The sequence below is a fragment of the Erinaceus europaeus genome, chromosome 2, assembly GCF_950295315.1.
Source record: "Erinaceus europaeus chromosome 2, mEriEur2.1, whole genome shotgun sequence".
Lineage (NCBI taxonomy): Eukaryota > Metazoa > Chordata > Mammalia > Eulipotyphla > Erinaceidae > Erinaceus > Erinaceus europaeus.
Window position 1 is genome coordinate 85,254,244 of NC_080163.1, and position 15,359 is coordinate 85,269,602.

General features: G+C 38.3%; 1 non-coding gene across 1 annotated transcript; it reads left to right on the top strand.

Moving 5' to 3' along the window:
• The first annotated feature begins 14,959 nt into the window (after positions 1 to 14,959).
• LOC132537155 (U6 spliceosomal RNA) lies at positions 14,960 to 15,066 on the top strand. Its single transcript, XR_009548618.1, has one exon. It is a non-coding gene; the product is annotated as a U6 spliceosomal RNA (small nuclear RNA).
• Positions 15,067 to 15,359: the final 293 nt, after the last annotated feature.

Consider the following 15,359-nt stretch of genomic DNA (forward strand, 5'->3'; position numbering starts at 1 on the left):
CTTTCTATTCCTCCCTCTCCTTTCAATTTCTCTCTGTCTCTATCCAAAAATAAATAAATATTAAAATAAACAAAAAACCCCACAAATAACATGACTTTACACTATACCACCTGCTTCTCAAAATTTTCTGTTCTATTAAATGCTTTTTTTTTTCTTTAAAGCACCAAGGTGTTTCTAATGGACAAAAGAAAGTTCTTCTCAAATTTTTTCCAGGTACATATGTATAGCACCTAAACATTATTGCAACTGTTTTCCTTATCATAGTAAGTGCTAACATGAATTATATAGTCATCTCTCTTGTCCCCTTAATGTTTTACTACATAAGTACTAATTCCTATATGCTACAATTTAGCTTTTATTCTTGAACTCTTTAGCAAAATGAACTTAATATAAAAGCTCACAATATAATAGCTTATATACCTGGCTTTGTTTTGCTGAAAATTACTTTTTTTTTCTTTGCCTCCAGGGCTCGGTGCCTGCACCATGAATACACTGCTCCTGGAGACCATTTTTTCCCCTTTTGTTGCCCTTGTGGTTTTATCATTGTTGTGGTTATTATTGTTGTTGTTGCTGCTGTCATTGGATAAGACTGAGAGAAATGGAGAAAGGAGGGGAAGACAGAGAGGGGGAGAGAAAGACAGACACCTGCAGGTTTGCTTCACTGCCTGTGAAGCGACTCCCCTGCAGGTGGGGAGCCTGGGGCTCGAACCGGGATCCTTATGCCGGTCCTTGCGCTTTGCTCCACTTGCGCTTAACTCTCTGTGCTACCGCCCGACTCCCTCTCAAAATTACTTTTCTAAATTTATCAATATTATGATTTACCCTCATCCACTTTGATGTATAGTGAGTGTCCCACTCTCTGGCTGTGTCACTACCTATGTGTCTTTCAACAGTTGCATTGTCTTCAGCTAATGCTAGTAGTGTTGCTAAAAATATTCTAGTGCATGTACTTGAATAATTTTTACTTTGGTATTAAATCATGGTGTGTGCCTTTCATCCTTTTTAAAAATTTTATTAATGATTTAATATTGATTTACAAAATTACATGTCAACAGGGGAGTAATTTCCCACCACCAGGGTTCTGAATCTTCAGTCATCCCACTGCAAGCCGCCACATGGGCCAGTCACCATCTATACAACTACCTGTCTACATTTATACATAATTGCCCCCTTTTTCTTCCTGATTCAATACTCTCTTCCCCTCCCAAGCCACTCATGACAGCATTATTACCTCTATATCTCCCTCTCCTTTTCCTCCTATCTCTCTGGGTGCTGATGGAGCTGGAGTTCAGAACCCTCTTATTTTCTTCATCCTATCACTCTCCCCCCACCCCTGAGAATGGATCAAGGTTGTTTTGAGGGTACAGAAGGTAGAAATTCTAGCTTCTGTAATTGCTTCTCTGCTGCACGTGGGCATTGGCATATCTATTCATACCCCCAGTCTTTTTCTATCTTTACACAGTGTACCAGAACTCTGGAGATGTGAGGTTCCAGGACACACTGGTGAGGTCATCTGCCCAGAGAAGTCAGGGTGGTATCATGGTAGCATCTGCAAGTTGGTGTCTGTTTCCCAGGTTAGGAACCAGTGTGGTATTGTGATTGTTACAAAGAGGTGAGTTTAAATCCTGGCTCTGCCACTGAGCAGAGCAGTGTGCTTTACGTTTTCAACTTTAGGAATTATCTTCTAATCTTCACCTTTAGCTTATAATAAAAATAGTTTTAAAAAAGTGATAATATAAATTTGCAAACCCAATTTCAGCTCCTGCTGTTAAGGGTACACCCTAACAACACTTGCTTTTGTGTAATTTTAAGTCTATAAAGTCTGCATGGTATATAATTGGTATCACCTGTGGTTTTAATTTGCTAAGTGTAGAAGTTAAACACTTTAGAAATGTTTATTGTTCAATTATAAGATCTCTTATGAGAATGTTCAAGTCTTTTTGCTTATTTGTTCTGCCAGTTTGTCAGTATCATTTGCCTTTGTAAAATGTTTTTACCTTGTTTATATGTATTGGAAATATCTTCTTTTACTTATTTTCTTTACTCATTTCTCCTACTGGTTTCTTAAGTAAGTGTAAATTCATGTTTAACATAGTCCTATGCAGCAATATTTTAAGTGTCATTCATTATTATTTGTTTTTAGTTCTCCTTACAAAATCTTTTCATATCCCAAAATCATAAAGATTCAAAATACTTTTCATTTTTAGATTTACTATACACTTATTTAGTGGTAATTATTGTATACATATAAAGTAGAGTTAACCATAAGCCAAAATGTCCACCAACAGATAATTGGCTCAAGAGTTACAGTATATGCATTCCATGGAATACTACTTGGTAATCAGATGTGATAATATTGTGTCCTTTGAGACAAAATGGATCCAGTTGGAAGTATCTATGCTTAGCCCAATAAGCAAAGAGATGAAAGACAGTTACTGAATGGTTTCACTCTTGTGGAATCTAGAGAACTGATACACATGAACTTGCAAATAAGAAGAAACAAACTGTGTAAAAACTGTGGTGGTTATATTTGGGAGGACGGAGGGTTAGGACACAGAAATTTGGTGATGGGAGCAATGTGGGACTGACTATACCTTTTAATATTACAGTCTTGTAACCCATTATTACATACATACATACACACACACACACACGCACATACACACGTTAAGCTTAAAAGACCAGGGTGGTGGTTTACTTGGTGAAACACACACAGTATCATGTTTAAGGAGCCAGGGTCAATCCTCCAGTTCCCACCTGCAAGAAGGAGACTTCTCAAGCAGTGAATCAGTACTGCAGGTGTGTTGTGACTCAGTACACTGACCTACTATAGCACTTGGCTGATGTCAGCCCAGATGACAGAACATACAGTGGTCTGAGCAAACACACAGTGTACTGTGGGTGAATCTGGTCTGCGCAGATGTACAAAGCATTATGGGTAGACCCAGACAGCCTCTAGAAGTCTGGTCTTTTTGGCTGCCTCTTCTTTTCCTGCTCAGACGCATCTTGGCGGTGGATGTTCAAGGTACTATGGCTGTCACTTCAGGGAACTGAACATGTGTGACTCAGCTAGCAGTAAACTCTAAGACTCCACCACAGCCATGAGCAACCTATACCTCAGCTGATAATTGTTTATCTCATGGGATTGAATTTTTGATAACTAACTCATGGACTTTTTGGGCTTAGTGTATTCTTAACCCCTGCTGATAACTGCTTATTTTACAGTACCTAAATTCATGCCCCACATTTTTGTACTGCCCTAATAAAACTTTGATTCATTTAAGCCCACTCCCAGCCACCCCACAGCTGAATCCATTACATAGCAGTAGCAGCAAAAATCTTTTAATTTTAATTACTACACAAGTGTCTCTCTTTCTCTTTCCTTATCTTCCCCTTCACTCTCAGTTTCTCTATATCTCTATCAACAAATAAAATAGGGGTGGGGAATGACTGGGGGGAGCATTGGATTCATCATATAGGTGCTGAGCTCCAGTGATAATCCTTGGTGGCAATAAAAAAAGTTAAGCTCAATATAGTTTCCCAATTAGATATGCAGTTGAGCTAGTAACATTTACTGAAGTACCATATTTAATTTTAGTTTATCATGTTTAATTTTTATTAGTAATTTAATATTGATTTACAAGATGGTAAGGGGTATATATCATTGTAATAGAGGCATGATTTCATACAGTTCCCACCACCAGAGTTCCGTGTACCATATCCTCTATTGGAAACTTACCTCTTGTTTATCTATTTGGAAGTACAGACCAAATTTCTTTTTGGGTGCATATGGTTGTAGTTCTAACTTTTGTAATCACTTCTCTGCTGGACATGGGTGTTGGCAGGTTTATCCATACCCCCAGCCTGTTTCTATATTTCCCTAGTGGGGCAGGGCTCTGGAGAGGTGAGGTTCCAGAAAGCATTGCTGAAATACCATATTTTCTTTACTACTTTTGTCATAAATCAAGTGTGTATATAAACAAGGGTCTGTTATCCACCTTCAGGAGGAAGCTTCATGAGTGGTGAAGTAGGGTTGCAGGTGTCTCTCTGTCTCTTTCCCTCTCTGTTTCTCCCTTCTCAATTTCTATCTCAAATAAATAAAAATTAAAAACAAACATGGATATGTTTATGAACTTTTTATCTAACTTTGAGCAGTCCTTTTTTAAAAAAAAATCTAGGTGCCAAAATAACACTGTTGGAATTATAACTTTCTTATGAGTCTTGATATTAGCTAGAGAAAAATATCATATCTTATTTATATACAAGATAGACTATTATTCTTGCCTCTTTGTATTCACATATGTGTTTTAGCATTTTTCTTCAGTATTTTATCTCTTATTTTATTGAATAGAGACAGAGAGAAATAGAGAATGAAGGGGGAGACAGAAAGAAAGGCACCTGCAGCACTACTCTACTGCTTATGAGACATCCTCTGTGTTATGGGGACTGGAGACTTGAACCCAAGTGCTTGCACATAGTAATGTGTGTATTCGACTAGGCAAAAAACCATTTGGCCATGCTTAGTATTTTTTAATTCTAAAATACCTGAGGACAGTCAGTTTTCTCAATTCTGTTTTAAAAGTGTCTTTGAAGTGATTTTTCCATGTAATATATTCTTTTAAGAAATATTTACTTTGTGATCCCATGAAGTGGCTCATCTGGTTAAGCACACACATTACCATGTTCAATGACCTGGGTTTAAGCTCTTGCTCCCCATCTACAGAGTGGTGAAGCAGATCTGCAAGTGTCTATCTTTCTCTCTCCCTTTTTATCTTCCTCTTTCCTCTCATTTTCTCTCTGTGCTATCCAATGAAGTAGAAAGAAAGAAGAAAAAGAAGAAAAAATAGCCACTAGGAGTGGTAGATCTGTAATGCCAGCACTGAGTCCCAGCAATAACCCTTGTGGGGAAAAGAAGAAGATAAAGAAGGAGGAGGAAGTGGAGGAGGAGTAGAAGAACATGATGTTGTTTTTTATTTTTTTATACAAATTATATATGAGTGAAAGTTTCAAATAAGGTTGAAAAAAAGAGAGAGAAGTCAGAGCACCACTCTCATACTTGTGCTGCTAGGTTTTGAACTGGAAAGTTCAGGCAGGAGACCCATGTTCTTACAATTGAGCTACTATAATTTATTCTTAAATGTTATTTTAATATGAGCAGCAACTTAAAACTTTCCTTGTCTTGGAAAACATGTTTCTCCTCTTTATTAGTTGTATCTTGAAATACTATTTCACAATTAGAGGTAAGTAATTTTTATATAATTAAATTTTCTCTTTTCTGCTTATAAAATTAACTTGATATCTGCTTATACTTCAACCTAATTTCCCAGACACAAATGGTTCACATATATAATTAAAGAAGTAGGTTGAAGCCTGTTACAATTAATATAATCTAAAGTTAATGTTGGTATGCATGAGACCCCTTCTGTTTCATTTGGTTTAAATCCCCCCTGCTTAACACTATTCTAACTACTTCATTCTATTTACATAACCGCTGTTAACAAGCACCACCCTCCCTCCAGGGCATTGGTTCAATCCCCACTGTTCCATGATATGTTTTTGCTCCACCCCCTCTCCTTGTCACACCCTGATCCTCTCCTCACACTCTGTCACACTCTGTCACCAGTCACTTTTCTCTCCACCCTCTCTATGTCACATCCTGTTTCCACCCTACTTGGCAAGGATATATAAAGACAGCATTGTGAGTTTTACAGTACTTTACCTTTAGTTTAGCTTAGCTCGGCTTAAATTGTGCTGCGTCCTGCATGAATAAAGAGATACTGCCTACAGCTCAACCATGAGTCCCTGGTCGTCTGTCTCCCGTCAGTGAAGCTCAGCCCGACAAATTAAGATGTCTATTATTACATATCTAAGTCTCCACAGTTATAATAAAAACATATTTTTAAACAAAATCTATATTGAGGCATCTACAGTAAGACAAAATAGTTTGATCTATAGTTGGCTCCTCTTCAAAGAGGTAAAGGTTAGTAATGCCAATAAAAGCAATAAGAACTTTTTATACTTATCTTGGCTGATTTCTCTATCACGTGATCAAGCATAAGCAATAATAAATTGGGGTAAACACATCAATTTATTTTGTGATCCTGCAATAAAATATGAACCCAAAGGACCAATATTTAAGAAGAAATCTGGCATGATTTAAAAGAAACTGTAAGAGAATAATAAACATAACAGAGTGCTCAAATCTAGGTTAAGTATCCCAATGATTTTTAACTTATATATGAATATTGTATGAATATAAAACATGGTTTTACAATAATATATTTATATGTAATATAACTTAACATATAATATGTTTACTATTATATATTTCTGTCAATGTAGGTTTAATACAGATTAAAATAGACAACATTTACAATAATAGGAAAGCCTCTTTTTGAATCTTTATAGTTCATACTAATGGCATCCCCCCAGAGAAACACGCTATTCTCCACTCTGTCTCTGTAAGTTAATTTTCATGTTCTTGAACTTAATATAAGTGGAATTATCCAGTATGTCATATTTGGTGTTTGTTTTTAGCTTTTCATTACATTTAGAAAGTCCATCTCTATTGTTATATATGCAAATAGTATTTTAACTGCCCTGCTGTATTCTATTTTATAAAGATACTATAATATAGCTATTATTGAAATATCTGAATTGGTTCTAGATTTTGACTACTGTGAACAATGATGCTATACAATTAATGCTTTTTGTTGGATATATACACTCATTTTTTCTGTGTATGTGCCTAGGAGTATAGGATCATGGGTTTGATGTATGTTTAGTTTGGATACAAATGGTAATAACTCTCTAAATTAATAAAATAAAATAATAATTTTGAGATAGTCAAGGGTCTTCTCATGTAAAATTAGGTATGTAGATTAACAACTGACTAAACATTTTGACAAGAATCAAAAATCAGAAAGTAGTGATGGGGGGATAGTTCAGTTGGCAGAACACTGCACTGGCATGACTGAAGCTGTCAGCTCAGTCCCCAAACTGCATGTATCAGAGCAGTACTTATTTCTCTCTCACACTTTTAAAAGAGACACAGAACCAAAATGGCTGCATGAAGGCAAGCCTGAGAAACTTGTGCTCAAGAAATCTTTTCAGAATGTCATCTTGGCCAGAAAGGAGATTACAGACAGGGGGATGCAAAGAAATGACACAGGAAATGTCTAATATATATGAACAACTGAGCAACAGCTAAGAACATTGAAAAGGACCAAGGTGACCTGAGGTTTTTTGCCCCCCACCCATTCCTCTAAGCCTTGAAATAAATAATTCAAGGGCAATTCTAGGAGGAGAGTCTTTGGGAAGCTTTCTGCCAGAAGTCAGCTGCATTATACTAACTGAAACCTTGCATGACTGTGTACTAGAAGTAAGCTGCACCACAAATTTCTTCAGCAGAAACTTTCAAAGACAGGGACTTTGGAAACTTCATCAAACCAACTATGTTTCCTTATTGGTAGTAAGGGGACTAATCCGTTTTTTGTCTCCTGCAAGGTCTCTACATACTAGCACCATCACATAGAGTGTGTACATGCAAGTACACTCCTATTTGCTTTTTTCTTCCCTTCGTTGCTTTGTGTGTTTTCTATTTGTCTCTCTGTCTCTTGAGAACATGTACATGTTCCATTAGTCTGTTTATTTCTTCTCTGTGTATGTTTTTTTTTTTTTATTTCACTATTGGTTTTTTGTTTGCTTTTGTAGTTTGTCCATTTCTGTATACAGTTTGAGTACAGGAGACACACCTGCTCATTAAGTAGCTAATCCCTCACCTTACCTCTTATCTACTAGTGGTAGGGGTGTTGCTCTTTAGAGCAACAGCATCACTTACTTCTGAGACACATCACAAGGTGGCTGGCTTCAGGGATCCTGGAACCAACAGCCCAGAGGTCACTTTGCTCCATACCTAAAAGGCAATGCTAGACTCTAAGGGCTACTGTTCCTATAGGAACCCACAGTGTCCCTTTCTTTATGTTTCTAGAGTTTCAGGCAGTCACCCCCTGGCCTACAGGGGCCTTTCACCAGAAATTTCAGCCACAACCAGAATGTATACCCTCCCATGGTCTACATTTACAGTGGGAGCTCATTAACTATTGAAGGCATACCACAACTACTGCTTCTACACAGAGAATCTAAAATCAGGCTTCAATGACAACCCCCAGCCAACTGGTACATTGATGGCATAAAAAATAAAACTTGCAGGACTGGCATAAGAAGCCTGGTTTGAAGGGCCGGGTAGTGGCGCACTTGGCTGAGCACACATGTTACAAAGTGCAACCCGAGTTTGAGTCCCCGGTCCCCACCTGCAGGGGGAAAGTTTCACAAGTGGTGAAGCAGTGTTGCAGTTGTCTCTCTGTCTCTCTTCCTCTTATCTCCCCCTTCCCTCTCGATTTTTGGCTGACTTTGTCCAATAAATTAATAAAGATAATGAAAAAAAAAGAAACCCAGTTCGAACCCCTGGCTCCCCACTTGCAATAGGGTCACTTCACAGGCGGTGAAGCAGGTCTGCAAGGTGTCTATCTTTCTCTCCCCCTCTCTGTCTTCCCTTCATTTCTCGATTTCTCTCTGTCCTATCCAACAATGATAACAGCAGCAACAACAACAACAGTAAACAACAAGGGCAACTAAAGGGGGAAAATAAATAAAGTTAAGAAAATAAAAAAAAAAAACTTGCATTGGTTTGATGTATTGCACTAAAGCATAGAACTCTGTGGAAGAACAGAGAGGTGGGAGAAGAAAAGGGGTGATTTTAGGTCCTGGTACATGTTGATTGAAAAGGTCCTAGCTTAGGTGTGACTGTTTTACAGACACCTATCATGTCAAGATTAGAAGTTCTACCCCTGTTCCAACAACAACACTGTAAACCATTAATCTCCTAATAAAAATAAATAAATAAATATGATGTCTGCATTTTGCATGTAACTTCATGCATTTCAGAGTTACATGAATTTATAGAGTTCATTCAGTATTTGGACAAAGCTAAATAGATTTAGCTACTTTGACTTGCCATAGATTCGTGACAACTGGTGGAGAAGAAGCTGAGGGGAGACTTCTTGCAGAGACACATAATTTTCTTCTGGTGAAATGAAGAAATATATTAAAATTTAACTGGAGAGAGTTGAGTTAGGCTCTGCTATCACAAAAATCTATTAAATTGTTTCTTCGGCAAAGATGAGGTATGACAAAAATCTTATGATATATATCTGGATAAAGAATACTATGTAACTTGCCTCTGGAATCATCTGTTTTTCTATCTCTTGGATAAAACTTGAAAGAATTATGTTAAGTGAGATAAGCCAGAAGGAGAAGGGTGAATATGGAATGATTTTAATATAGATGGTATTTAAGAAGTAAGTTAAAAAAAAAAGGTAAGCACAAGATGAAGCTGGGACTTGGACTAAAGAATATTTCAGCAAAGCAAAGGATTCTGGACTTGGAGAAGATGGGAAGAGAGGAGAGGGGAGTGGTATCAGGTACCCAGTATACAATGGTGAAAATGGACTTGGGTTGGAGGTAAATGTGATATGTAGACACCTATCATGAGGAGATAAGAGACTACATTCATGTGTCAACAACTGCCCTGTAAACCAGTCTTTTCCCCAATAAAATGATATGGGTAAGAGAGGAATATTATAGATAGATTGATAAAACTAGGTCTTTGTAGAATTAATCTTTCTTGGTTTGAGGAAAATGGTAAATTGTGTGAATTCATACATGATCATTTAAAAGAGCTTTTTTATTATTTACGTCAGTATTTACATATCTCTATATCTAGATTTGAGTTTTAAAAACTAGGTTTTAATAATCTCTGCAGTCTTGGGACATAACACAGTATCTGACATGAGGATGGGTTGTTCTCACTCAGAGGCAGTTTTGCAGTTTGGCACTGTCTTCAGAGAGCTTTTGTTTGTCACAACTGGTGGACAGTGAAAGGCCAGGCAGGGGTGCTCCTAACCATCCTACAATGCACAGGACAGCTCCGACAACAAAGAATTGTCTGCCAAAAAAAAAATGTCAATAGTGCTGAGGTTGAGAAACTCTGTTTTAGATGACTGAATAAATTCATTATTGGTAAATGAGCCCTTTAATATGTAATAATTGAGAATTGTTTATATCACACATTTTTGTTGTTAAAATTTAATCTTCGGAAATACCTCAAAAATATTTGATTCATATAAACATATTTTTTTGAAAAGAAGTTTAACTGTATGCTTTGGACTTATTTATATAATATTTATTTACATAATTCTGTTATATTGTTTTATTCTTTATTATTATTTTTTAACCAGAGCACTGTTCAGTTCCAGCTCATCAATGTGTGGGGATTTTGGACCTTTGAGCCTCAGGCACAAGACTGTTCGCACAACCATTATTCTGTCTCCTCCACCCATATGTTACAGTGTTTCAAACACAATTAAACTGATCTATATTTTAATAGAAATGGAAAGGTAAAGTCTATTATTTTAATTTGCATTTCGTTCCGATTCCTAGGACTGAAACAGGTATATATTGCTTGGAAATGATTTAAAATTTCCATGGAGATTGTCTTTCAAAGCATCAGTAGTACATATATAATACATTAACTTATTCACTGATTAAAATATGATATAGAAGTAAAAAAATAATAAAGCTCATGGAAACTCTGGCATAATGTTATAGCCTTAGCCATCACTCACACATAACAGTCTTTCTGAAATGATAATAGTTGCCATTCAAACTTCAAAAATAAAAGCAGCCTTGGATTTCTTTTTTATCTTTTCCATTTTCATCTACCACATAAATCTGACAAGCTGATTGCTGCCAGTGATGCCTAAATTAGAAGGAATATACTAAAGCACATGTGATTGGAGAACTGAATGATAATGTTCTTCCCACCTGGAAGACATGTCCACCAAGATTTTACCCTCAAATATCTTCTTATCTTATCTCTAAGTAGAAGACAGCTAAGAAGAGTGGAAAATAAAAAATGATGTTTCATTTTCTTAATAAATTAACCAATATAAACAATATGCCTGTACTGTCATAATCATGCAGAACATGTGTTTTGGCATTCATCATAAAATACAATGGGCCAAGGAAGATGTTTTCCCTGCGTGTTGAGCAGACCCTGTCTGTATACAGTGGTTACTGATGCCAGGGATACCAACTACACAGAGAAAAACAGAGATCATCACAATGTGTATGACTAGGGATAGCAGTTCAAACACTTCTGCCAAGGAAGACACAACTTAGTCAAGTATTTTGGAATAGGTTTTACTCACATCATAGTAAAAGTTCTTGAAGCAAGGAAATTTTCCATACAAGGTGATAAACTATAACCTTGTGTACTTCAGAGTAGTGGAATACAATTGAAGATCCAGAAATAAGCCCCATATATAAGGCCAAATCATTTTTGACAAGGGAGCCCAAATCATTAAATGGTGAGAGTGTCTTCAAAGAATGGTGCTAGGAAAATTGAATTGAAGCATTCAAGCAAGTGAAATTGAGTTGTCACTTATCACCATGCACAGAAGTCAACTCCAAGTGGATCAAGGACATGGGCATTAGGCCAGTAATAATCAAATACATTGAAGAAACCATTGTCAGGACACTTCACATCCTATGCTGCAAAAACACCTTCAAGAATTCAAATCAAACAGCAAAGAAAATCCCTGCAGGGAGGTTGCTTCACAAGCTGCAAAGCAGGTCTGCGGACCTCTCTCTCTCTCTCTCTCTCTCATCTCCCCTCCTCTCTCAGTTTCTCTCTGTCCTATCCAATAAAATGAAGAAGAAGAAGAAAAGGCCCCCAGGAGCAGTGGATTCTTAGTGCTGGCACAGAGCCCCATTATAACCTTGGAGGCAAAAATAAAAAAGAAGAGATAAGCCAAAAAGAGAAGAAAAAATTCCAAACGATATCATTTATTGGCAGGATTTAACTGTTGCTGAGGAGTTATTCTGATGCAGTCTCCGCCCCCAGGTTTTTCTATGCCCCGCTAAATCCTAGAGTGCCCCCTTTCAACCAATCCTGGCCCTATACGCCACCCCTGGTTGTCGCCCAATAAAAATCCCCCTCACCCCCCCCACCTCTCTGGGCTCTCAGCTCTCCCTCTCTGAGGTCTCGCTCCCTGCCCCCCCCCCCCCCCCCCCCCCCCCCCCCCCCGCGTGGTCCGCCATTGCCGGCTGGCTCCACGTGGTCTGAACCAAACCTCCCCCCATCCTATAATAAAGATTTGTGTACCCCTTTGCTCTGGACATCTGCTCTCTTCTCCGCGGTGCAGCCCGACACCAGACCACCGCAACAACATTTAATAAATAGGGACAGGGAGAGAGAACACAAAGTGAAACATGGACTGGACATGACATATTGCACCAAAATAAAGGACTCTGGGGAGGAAGAAGGAGGGAGGAAGCCAAAGAAATTTGGGGGGAATGGCTCATAATGAATTTGTACACATGTCAATGAATGCACAGTTGAACACTAAGCACTTAAATAAAAACACGCAAGCAAATAAAAAGGTTAAAAACTAAAAACAAAACAAACAAAAAACCCAAAGCAAAACATAAAATCTATGTGTACTTTATATCCATTGATAATGAAATGTTCTAGGTTCAAGGGCCATTCTGATCTTTTTCACCTCCCTCCCTCCTTCTCTTCCTCTTCTCCCTCTTTTCTCTTTCTTTCTTCTCCCCCTTGTCGCCTTTATCCCCCTCCTCCCTCTCCTCCCCTTCCTTTTTCCTCTCCTTCCCCTCACCTTCTCCTCCTTTTTACTTTCTGAATCACTGCTCAGCCTGGCTTATGGTGGCACTAAGGAGTGAACCTAGGAACACTATGCTTCAGGCATGAAAGTATTTCTAGAAAATCTTCATACTATCACTTTAGATCTAAGTATATTATTTTTATTTATTTATAAAAAGGAAACACTGACAAAACTACAGGATAAAATGGGTACAACTCCACACAGTCCCCACCACCAGAACTCCATATCCTATTCCCTCCCCTGATAGCTTTCCTGTTCTTTAACCCTCTGGGAGTATGGACCCAAGGTCATTGTAGGATGCAGAAGGTAGAAGATCTGGCTTCTGTAATTGCTTCTTCACTGAACATGGGTGTTGCCTGGTCGATCCATACTCCCAGCCTGCCTCTCTCTTTCCCTAGTAGGGCAGGGTTCTGGGGAATCGGAGCTCTAGGACACATTGGTGGTGTTGTTTGTCCAGGGAATTCTGGTTGGCATCATGCTAGCCTCTGGAACCTGGTGGCTGAAAGAGAGTTAACATACAAAGCCAAAGAAATTGTTGACTAATCATGAACCTAAAGGCTGGAATAGTGCAGATGAAGAGTTGGAGGGGTCCTCCATTTTGTAGATAGCTAGTGGGCATATTTTAGTTATATTCCAAAGGGCCTGGGGCTATACTAGTTTATTATTATTTTTTTGGTTTAAGCCTGAAATCTGATATGCAGGTATATCGAAGTTATTGTCTAGGAGAGATTTCAGGTGTGGAGTGACAACCCTTCAGCTTCATCACTCGGGTGAGACCTTTCCTTTCATAGTATTCTCTAATTCCATCCCAGGTGGTCCACTCCCCAGTAAAGTCCCCATCCTAGATATAGACCAGGTCCCCTGAGATAGAGCATATGTTCACATGTGTCCATAAACCAGGGAAAAATGTATACCTGAAAGCAGAAGTACACAAAAGTCTGCAGAGAGTACCCCCCCAACATTTCATCTGCTCTATTTCAGCTTTTAGGTCCATGATTGTTCAACAACTTGTTTGGCTTTGTATGTTAACTCTCTTTTCAGCCACCAGGTTCCAGATGCCAGCATGATGCCAACTAGACTTCCCTGGACTGACAGCCCCACCAATGTGTCTTGGAGCTCTGCTTCCCCAGAGCCCCACCTTACTAAGGAAAGAGAGAGGCAGACTGGGAGTATGGATCGACCAGTCAAAGCCCATGTTTAGCAGGGAAGCAATTATAGAAGCCAGACCTTCCACCTTCTGCAACCCACAATGACCCTGGGTCCATACTCCCAGAGGGATAGAGACTGGGAAATCTATCAGGGGAGGAGATGGGATATGGAGACTGGGTGGTGGGAATTGTGTGGAGTTGTACCCCTCCTATCCTACTGTTTTGTTAATGTCTCCTTTCTTAAATAAAAAAAAAAAAAGAAAAAGAAAAAAGAAAAAAAGAAAAAGGACCAGAAAACTGGATCGGGGAAGAGAGTAGCTTCCAAATATGGGAAGGGTGTATAAATATTGTTGACTTTATGATTGAGCAGGGGTTGAAACACAACATGAATTTTCTCAGTGTCTCTTAAACTATATACCACAGAAAAATCAGAAACTTCTCTCCAGTAAAATAAACAATGTAATTCCTTTATTCAAAATGATGTATATTTTAAAGTTACCTATACCAGCTTTTATTTTTCAATATTTATTTATTTATTTATTTACTTATTTTTTACCATAGCACTGCTCAGCTCTGGTATATGGCAGTGAGGGGGGTTGAACATGGGACTTTGGAGCCTAAAACATGAGAGTCTTTGCATAACCATTATGCTATCTCCCTCATCCTTGTTTTCTATTTTTTTATAATTTTTATTACCTTTACTTATTTGTTGGATAGAGACAGCCAGCATCTGAGAGGGAAGGGAGTGATAGAGAAGGAGAGAGACAGAGAGACACCTGCAACACTGTTACACCACTTGTGAAGCTTTCCCCCTGCAGGTGGAGACTGTGGGCTTGAACCCAGGTCCTTGTACATTGCAACATGTACACTCAACCAGGTGTGCCACCACCCAACCCTCTTTGATTATTAATAATATATATATATGTGTGTGTGTGTGTGTGTGTGTGTGTGTGTGTGGAGAGAGAGAAAGAGAGAGAGAGAGAGGGAGGGATATGGAACCAGAGCATCACTCTGGTACATGTTATGCAAAGGATTAAACTCAAGGCTGTATGCTTGAGAGTCTAAGTGTTCATTTCAGCAGCACATATATTAAAATTGGAATGATACAGAGAAGATTAGTATGGCCCCTGAGCAAGGATGACACGCAAATTCGTGAAGTGTTCCATACTTTTGAAAAAGACTAAAGAGAGACACACCACACTTAGAAGCAAAAAAGTGAAACAATGATATGCACAGAAGAAACTAGCAAGAGAAATAGAAATTGGTAGTAGCTAGAGAAAAAGACGAAGACACTTATGGAGAAAACAGACAAGCAAAGAAATTTACACTAAACGGTGAAAAATAAACAAAGGGAGATATAACCAAAGGCTAAGAAATAGAAAAGAGACTATATAGTGAAAGACACAAGAAACACCACAAGACAACAAAAGAAAACCAAAAAGGTTATTAATTACAATACACTGTG